The sequence below is a fragment of the Dama dama genome, chromosome 5, assembly GCF_033118175.1.
Source record: "Dama dama isolate Ldn47 chromosome 5, ASM3311817v1, whole genome shotgun sequence".
Taxonomy (NCBI): Eukaryota; Metazoa; Chordata; class Mammalia; order Artiodactyla; family Cervidae; genus Dama; species Dama dama.
Window position 1 is genome coordinate 107,391,392 of NC_083685.1, and position 8,823 is coordinate 107,400,214.

General features: G+C 52.3%; 1 pseudogene; it reads right to left on the minus strand.

Annotated features, from left to right (window-relative positions):
• Positions 1–4,052: 4,052 nt before the first annotated feature.
• On the minus strand, positions 4,053–5,570 carry LOC133055619 (protein INCA1-like; annotated as a pseudogene).
• Between the last annotated feature and the right edge of the window lie 3,253 nt (positions 5,571–8,823).

The window sequence follows — 8,823 nt, forward strand, 5'->3', positions numbered from 1 at the left end:
TCGGCCACGGGCGAAAAGGCTCCCCGTAGAGAGGCCAGGCTTTCGCCCCAGCGGGGTCGGGGGACGATGGGTCCGGGTTGGAAGTAGGACAGAGGTTGGCCCGGCTGCGCCTGAGATTCCGCTAAGAATTCTCAGGCCAGGGCCAGACCGCCGGTTACCAAGCGCTTCCCCCTCGCTCCTCTCTCGGCTTCTCCCCACAAAGCCTCTGAGGTAACGTCGGGACGTGAAATTGGCTTCCTCCGGTATGGACCAGAGAATCCGTAGGCATCGCTGCTGTTTATTCAGCAATTATCATGTTCCAGGTACTGGGGCAAAGCGCATAACGAGCTTTATTATACCCTCACCTCATGAGGGGGCTGCTATACCCATTTACAGAGGAAGACTGAGCCTGAGAAGCGGAGTAAACCAATACGTGTCAGTTCAAGACTGAACAGTCCATGTCTCCAAACCCAGGGGAGACCTGGGACGCCTGGACCTCGGTTGCTTGAACTTACACTTCGTGCTTGGAGTTAGTTTCTAGTGTTTAGGTCAGTGTAAGGCTAGTCAGGGAGCAGAGCTGTGCATTTCAGCATGGTCACCTCCGTTCCCTGGCTGCTTCTGTAAGGAACTCCCGTGAAGACAGGGTGGGAATGGTGGCAACTCCAGTCTTACAGAACTGAACTCAGCAATGAACGTCCAAGTCGTAGACAGTTTAAAGCAGTTTCAAGGAAGATCTTCTGATGTCCAAGAAGAGTTTTCAGCCTGGCTGTTTTCTTGAATTATTCTCATCCTTGGAGTAAAACACCAGCTGTTAGGGGTGTCTCTGCACTTGGTAGCTTTGATTTAATAGCATCTGCCTCTTCCCAGAGCTATTGATTCTCTTGGTGTGGTGGTGGGCTACAACCTGGACACCTGAAGAAAGGGAACTGAGCTCTCGCCCTTTCCCTCCCTCCCTCCTATCCTTCCTTCCTCCCTTCCACCTACCTTTTCCCTTCCTTCCTTCCTTCTTCTCTGGGGTCTGTGGAGAAGAGTGGAATTTGGTGTTACTTTATTTTTAATTCACTTCTCAGTCACTCTAGTCACTTGGCTGTAATTGGGTGGAGGCAAGTGCCTGAGAATTTTTCTGGGACATGTGTCATTAGGGCCTTAAGAAGGTCTGAGAGGCAGCTGAGGCTGGTGGGACATTTTTGCTGACACGAAGTCCTGGGCTATACACACCGTAACTGTTAGTATTATCCCCCTTTTACAGGCAAGGAGGCTATGCTCAGGGAGACGAAACTGGTGAAGCGGTGAGGAGAGGGATCCAGGTCTATGCTGGGTCTGTTTGATCTCACAGCTTCTTCATACTCCATCCAGGGCCCAAAAATGACTTTGAATTGAGAGTCAAAACAGGCTCCCTTTACGTCATATTCAACATTAAAAATGATAGCCATAGTAACTATGTTCTTAAGGTTTAGTAACCAAGTTTGTCCCCAAGAAATGAGAATTTCCTCTTGTCCTGCCTGTGCCCCTAACCCTTCACAGATGCCCTCTGTCCCTCCAGAGGGATGTCCTTTAGCTGCTTCTGAGGGAATCAGAATCGAGCTGAGACCTGACAGTCCTTTCCCCCATCCCCCAACGCTGGGGTCATTTTCAAAGTCTCATTTCTGAGGCTCTAGAAAACTGATTTTTTTATCTAGCTAGAGAGAAACATCGACAGCGGGATGCTCCTTCTTCGTCCTCCAGGCTGCCCTAATATTCCTGGCAGGAAAAAGAGGATTTCAGAACCTCCTCTCCTCTAAGCCTCTCTCCTTTCCTCCCTCCCTCTCCCAGCCACCCCCTTGCTTTCTTGTCCCACCAGTTTTCAAAGTGCAGAGGATGTTTACCCTCCGGAGCAAGGCCGGAATGGTGCTGAGGTCAGAAGCCTGATTCACCACTGGGAGGCACCCGAACCCGGCCCCTGCCCAACGGCCTCGAATGCAGAGGCGAGGCGATCCAGCCTTGGAAACCCCAGGCTGCCTTGCCAGTAATCGCCTCTGGGACTCCCCAGCCTCCCAGGCATCCCTCCTGAGCCCGCCTGCCAAGCCAGGAAGCACACTCAACCACGGGAAAACTGTGAGGGGGCCCTGGGCGCTCTCCCTCCCCAGGCGCCATCAGAATCGAGGGACGGGAAAAGGGTTTTCATATCCCGCCCCGCCTGACCTCCAATTCACTTTAAGACCTTCCTGGCTTATCTGGTGCATCTTTGTCTAATGCCTAAAGATTTCTGCTCACCCTCTCCCCGCTCCCACTCCCGCACCAGGCCAAGACACTCTTTGCCCTTGGGGAGGAGGAGCAAGGAGGTAGAGGAAAATCGAGAACTTGAACCTTCCCAGAGGCCACGGGTTGAGAACTGAAAGGGTTTGGATCTTAGATGCAGAGAGGAAGGGGTAGCAGCCTCCGGGCTCTTCTAGTCCATGACCTCTGAGGAGTGGTTCCCCCTTCAGAACCCGGGGTGGGGGAGGGGGGGTTAATATTTCACCAGCTACCCCCTTCCTTCCTCCCAGAAGCTCCTAAGTGGACTGTCCCCAGTCCAGCTGCCACGTGGTCCCATGTTGAGTCAGCCTCCTCACCTGTGCAGCCCCGACCCGGGCCCTGTCTGCCGGAGCTTGTTGCCTCGGCCCCCGCCTGACCCCGACACACCGATAAGCCCCCAGACGGCCAAACATCGTTAACTTCTTTGCGTTTCTAGACTTCTCTGCCTGTCCTTTCCATGACCCCAGCTGAGGGGTCGCCCGGTGTGAGCCTGCACTTCCCCCAGGGGCCGGACTCTGGTGGGACGAGCAAGCTTGCCTCGTCCCCATCCCCTCCCCCATTCTCATGCTTCAGGATGGGGAGTCAACTTTCTGTGAAAGCTGGTTGGTCTAAAACAGTGTTCCCTCACTCTCTGTCCTGCCACAACTCACCTTGCCTGTGTGGTTTGTCTTAGAAGAGCTCCAGGAAACAGTAAAAATTGAGAGAGTGAAAGGAGAAATTAACACAGAGAATGTCAACCACAATTTCAGAAACTGGAGCTTAAAATCCCTCTCAGCTCAACCTTAAATATGTGGGGTGGGGCATGAAAAGGACTGGATTGTCCACTGGGTCTAGTAACCACCATATAATGTTCTTGCTTTCTTAATTCCCTTTCACTTTTTGAAGTGCTGCTCACACACACCCTAAAAGGGGATCACACTAAATAGGAGACTGTCTACATCAAAAACAACCAGTTGTTGCAAAACGGGATGCTGGTGGTTTCCCCCAAAACCCACGGGGATCATAGCCTCAGGTTCACAGACCATCTGTCCAGGGTGGAGGGAACCACCATTAGAAACCTGGTTCTTTTCACCCTGGTCACTTGCTTCAAGCACCCTCGCTGCCACCAGGGACACTGGTTCTGCCCTCAAATCCTTGTCTCTCCATTCCTCCTGAGAAAGAGACGACTTCTGGAAAAAAACACCCCAGGAAGACAGGCTCTGGCCAAAGAGGGAGCTGGGGGTGTGGAGAAGGCATCCACAGTGGAGGACAGAGGGTCTCTGGAGTGGGGATGGGGAGCTCTTCTTCCTAGAGGAGCCCCCTCCCTTTCTGGACAGGAGCTGAGCTCTTCAACCCAAGTATGTGGTCTACACTCATTCAAGCAATTGTTTGGATAAATTGGAAAATTTTCTCACCCGAAGTAATGCAATAATGGGACCAAGAAGTTAAAAAAGTCCTTTGATCAGAAATCAAATAAGAAAGCGCCCCCCCCCCAAAAAGAAAGAAAGCCCCTTAGACCTCTCCTGGGAAAGAGGTCTTTTGACTAAGAAATAGATAATGTTATAATCTAATTTTGGGGGGGGGGGCTCCACTTGCTTACTTTTTAATAACAGAAGAAGAAGAGAATAGTGGCAGGGAGCCTTGGGGAGGTTCCTCTGATGGAGAGGGGAAGCCATTGGCACTGTTCGTGCCTAGTTTAGAGGTGGGGACAGGAAGATGGCCAAGGAAAGGATGTTCCAAATACCGGAGATTCCAACTCCCAATCCTGGGCCCCTAAGGCACGGCCAGCGTCTTGGGCTTGGACGGTTTCTCCCGGCTGCTCAGACTAGTTCCGCCCCCCAAGGATGGTAAAAGGGGTTCCTAGTGGCTGTGACAGTGCTGAAGGGACCCATAGAGCCCAGCTGCCTGGAGAGACAAGACCCCTCCTGGCCCAGGGGACTCCAGGGAGACCAAAGCAGCTGGGCCCTGCCAGAAGGAGGAAGTGGTCCTCCTCCTGTGAATAGTCTGCCCTCTCCTCTTCCCGATCAGGGTGTTCGGTGGTGCTGGGAAAGCCACAGCCATCACTGTCAACCAGCAGAGGCCCAGACGCAGCCCCAGAGCTGCCCCACTGGGCCTTCTTCAGCCTGTGGAGACTTAAGGTCATTGATGATTCTCTGTAGCCTCCTTAGATCCTCCAAGTGATGAGTGACCGCCCTTACCCGGGCTGGGATGCCCCCAGATCCCTGCTGCATTCCTCCTGAATGTGGCCTCCTCCTCTTTCTTCTGCAGAGCACCTCAGGAGGTGGGAGTCCCTCAGGGCCATACTGGCCAGGCTGGGAGCAACCAGTGGCTCTCAGCAGGGGTGGGGTGTACTGTTCCTCCATCCAGGTGGGGCTGGGCCTTTGACTAAGACTCTCCCCAGAAGGTGTCTCCATAGCGCTGGGGCGTCAGTCTGAGGCTTTGGCAAAAGAGATAAGGTTGTCTGCATCTTCCTGTACTTGCATGACTGGACTGCTTTGAGATGTTGGATTGAGTCTCCTCATTGGTGCGAGGCGTGAGGAGCTGCTAAGCCTGAAGGCACAATTTGGGGGCTGAGGAGTTGATGTGGCTTCCAGGTGGTGGGCCCTGCGGGGCTGAGGCCTGCTGGGGCCAGGCTGGGCAGGCAGGGGTGGCCTGGGCCGGCACTGCGGGCCCAGTCGAACTTTTCCCGGCTTTTCTGGCGCTGGCCTCCCGAGTCCCGGCGTCCGGGTCGCCCTTCCGCGTCCGCAACTCAGTTCCCCTGTCTCCGCCTGGTGGGTCCCTCAATCCCGGGGACGTTGCCCCTTTAACAGCTGTCCGGATCGCTCCCGGGCTATTCTCGCGGCGGCGGCGCGCGCCCGCCCTCCCATCCGCGCGAGCGCGCCCACGCGCCCGCCGGTCCCCCGCCCCCCGCTCCCGCCCCAGCTCGCGCTGCCCGGGCGGGCGCCGGCTGCTGGCGCCGCTACTGCGGCGAGGGACGGGGGCAGCCCCGGCCACGGATCGCCCCCGCTGCGGTCTCACGCTTCCCGGAAAGTTTGTCCCTTTGCACTCTGCCCAGCCGCTCCGGGAGCCCCGCCGCGACCTAATCTAATTTTAGCACTACCCTGAGGCATTTGACTGGCTTGAAATTCCCCCCAATTTCAAGTCAGGTCAGTTTGGGCACACAGGAAGTGCTCAGTAAGTGTTGGCAGCCACATCCTCTCTCGTGTATATCCGGCTCCTGATGCTGAAACTCTGCAGGGCCCGAATTCTCTCTGGATCTTTTCTCTAACGTTCGGCCTCATGTTTTGGGGGCCCGATTTCTTTTTACAGCGCCCAGGTAGGATCAAGGCGCAAACCATTCTGCCTTCCGAAGAATTTCTGAAAGTGGTGGCAATGAGCGGAATGAGGATTACTTCCCAGAAAAGCGCTGCAAAGGCTGCTTTTGAGCCCGCGGAATATCCAGGGCTTTAGAAAGAGGCTGTGTCTGCGACCTGAGACAGGGGAACCCGCCTGGAGTTTTGCGAGGCGGGATGCGGGGCGGTTGGCTCATTGCGAGGATCCCACCGCTGATGGGGGCCTCTGGAGAGAGCGGTACGCGCGGCCTGTGCGGCTCCTCCGTTCCCTAATACCTCCTAGTCCTCGCTGGCCTCCCTCGTCCCCCAACTTCAGCCCCGCCGCCTCTCCCCAGCCCACGTCAGTCCCTGCTGGTCCAGGTGTCCTCTGGGGATAAATAAGTGCGTGGAGATCACTAGGTCCCTAGAGGGAGCGGCTTTCTCTCATTATCCAGAGAACCGAGGCCGAGTCGACAGACCGTCCTCCCCCCCGTTCAGAACCGAAGGGCCGAATCTCCAAAGGCCCATCTGCCAGGTGTTTGGAGCAGCCGTATCTTAGACTCTACCTCAATTTTCTAGTGTTTTGTAAGTTCTTAAGCGAGAGTCTGCTGACCTGTGGAGGGGTTTGCCTCGGGCTGAGGCTTCGGGGGAAGGAAACAGTGAGTCTGGCCTGTTTCAGCTCTGCCGCAGCAGCGCTGTAGCGGTTTCAGTGAGTCCAACGTGGGACTTTTCGGTGTCTTGTAATCTTAAGGAGAGTCGAAGAAGAAAAGGAGATGATTAAGAAAAGCCAAATCTATCCAATAAAAATGCAGCTCTGCAAGAGAAAATAAAAATGGGCAATAGTCTGAAATCTACACTCCATTTCTTCCAGAAAAGGAAAAAATGGTCGAGAAAACTCTAATACATATAAACTTCAAATCCTCAGTCACAAGTATAATTCTATTGACAAAAAAAAACCATGACCTCACGTTTTAATAAAATATAAAAAACAAATTAGTTAGAAATTAGATTAACAAAAGACAATAGAAAAATAGGACAAGAAAAGACATTTTTCTGAGAAAGGACATACAAATTGCTTTAACACTGTGAGATTAGGTTCAGCTTCCGTGAATATAAAAAATGCACAAAACCTTTGATACAACCCGTTTTTTAAGACCATACCATACACATATACTTGCATAAATACACAGAGTAGTGTATTTTGGTAAGATAGGGGAAAAAGGAAGAGAAAATTGGAAACATTTTATCAATAGTCACCTGGTTGAATAAATTGTGGCACATTCATACAATAAAATGGAACCATTAAAAAGACATTAGTAAAGACACAAAACCATCATTAACACTTTCCTAAAAAAATAAAAGACAAAATGCAAAGCTATATACATATGGTGTGCTGCCACTTTTGTTAAAGGTGCTTGTAAGGATACCAAGGACTCTGGGAATAGTGCTTCTGGCCAGAAGTGATCAAAGAACTACTTTTCTGGTATTTATTATTATTATAAATCTGGTATTTGTTATTTTAATAGTGTACATTATAAATTTTATAGAGGATAAATTTTATCATGAAAAATTGAAAACAGAAAAATTAAAAATGAATTACATTTCTGCTTATAAGATCTGCTTAATGCAATCTTTGTAACAACTAAAATGTAGACTCCACTCAGACACTTAGAACTCCTAAAAACCAGACCGTTAACTTACTCGTTGTAAAAAATATAAGCAAAGGTTTTTTGGTTTTGTTTTCCATAGCAAGTTTGCAGAAAACTATACTAAAGCAGGCACTTAGCTGGTAGTCTGAGTAAAAAGGTTTATTTGGGGATGGGGGGAGTAGGAACTAACTTTTAGCCCCCTGACTAGGTCTATACCTCTGAGATCTCCGACAGAAGAGTGAAAAGGAGACATTATTTGCACCATTCAGAGCAAAAATCAAACCAAACTCTAGCTCTTCAATTTTAAGTTGAAACATAGGTACTGTTGCGGAACTTTCCGCCTTCTCCGGGGTTGGCTTGGCTCTGTTTTAGATCTTCGAACCTTATCGCCCTGGGACCCCCCGCCCCCACCCCGGGCCGCTCTAGGAGATGTTGTTTCGGCGGCCATTCGGCTGAGAGTCGGCGGGCGAGGCAAGCTGGGGCTGCCCGGGTGAATCTGGGGATGCAGACCGGGCAGAGCCAGGGGCACCCTCCTCTGATGCGAGTAAATGCTCCGGGAGGGAAATGCCTTGCTCTGTCCCGCTCGCGGCCTCCCCAGCCGGCCCAGGCAGACGTGAGGGCCAGGACCCAGGAGCGCCTGGTTTCCCAACCAACTTTGACCGCCCGCTTCGGGCAATCTCCCTATGTTGGACGGGCTCCCTCGCCTCGTTCAAAAGAAGGCTGGCCCTTCGGGCAGGTTATCCGAGGGTAAGCCAGCGGGCGAGGTTCTGCCGATCCTTGCACTGATCTGAGGGCCGGGAGTGGGGTGGGGGACGTGGGGCGAGAGCCGGGCGGCTTCTGGGGCGCCTATGGGTCCGTGTCCCTGAAGCGACCAGCGACTGACTCCAATCCGTGCAGGAGAAACATGCATCTGGGGCCCAAATCCCCCTTCCCTAGACCAGCGCCTCGGCTCTCTTCCTGACCTTCCTTGCTAAAATATATGGACACTGAGGCCCAGAAAGATTAAAAGACATCTGCTGGAGCTGGGTCAAGGAGGAGATATTGGGGACGGCTTCTTGGTCAGCAGGATCCTTGGCAAACCCAGAGAATGAATTGTGTGAGGGGGAAAGGACCAGTAAGGGAGGTAGGAGTGGGAGGTGGGGACCATCTGGGTCAGGAGAGGGGTTGCTGAAGGAGGATGAGATCCCACCCTCCTGGAGACCCTACAGGGATTTTGACTTAAGAGACAGCAAGCCAATTCCACCACCACCCCACCACCCCCAGCCAAGTCTCCTCAAAGAGCAGCTGTGCAGAGGCTGAAATGGTCCAAACATGGAAATTATAAATTGATTGGATTTAGCCCCAAACCATTAATTTCCTCTATTTCCTCTTTTTTTTCTCTTCCTGGGGATTCTGTTACCCATTTTCAGTCCTCTCTGAAGGCGCTTCTAAATGAAGGAAAGATCAGAGTCGGCCAGGCAGGGCCCTTGAAATCTTGTTCATCTGTCACATCCTCCCCCATTTGACTGGCCTGGCCAAAATGGAATGGGGGCTTGGAATCTGAATATTTGCCTAAATGCTCCAGCTTTCTTTGTGTAAATGTGGCTGTGACTCTGTCACACCAGGTAAGAGATGACCACGAATAAGACTAA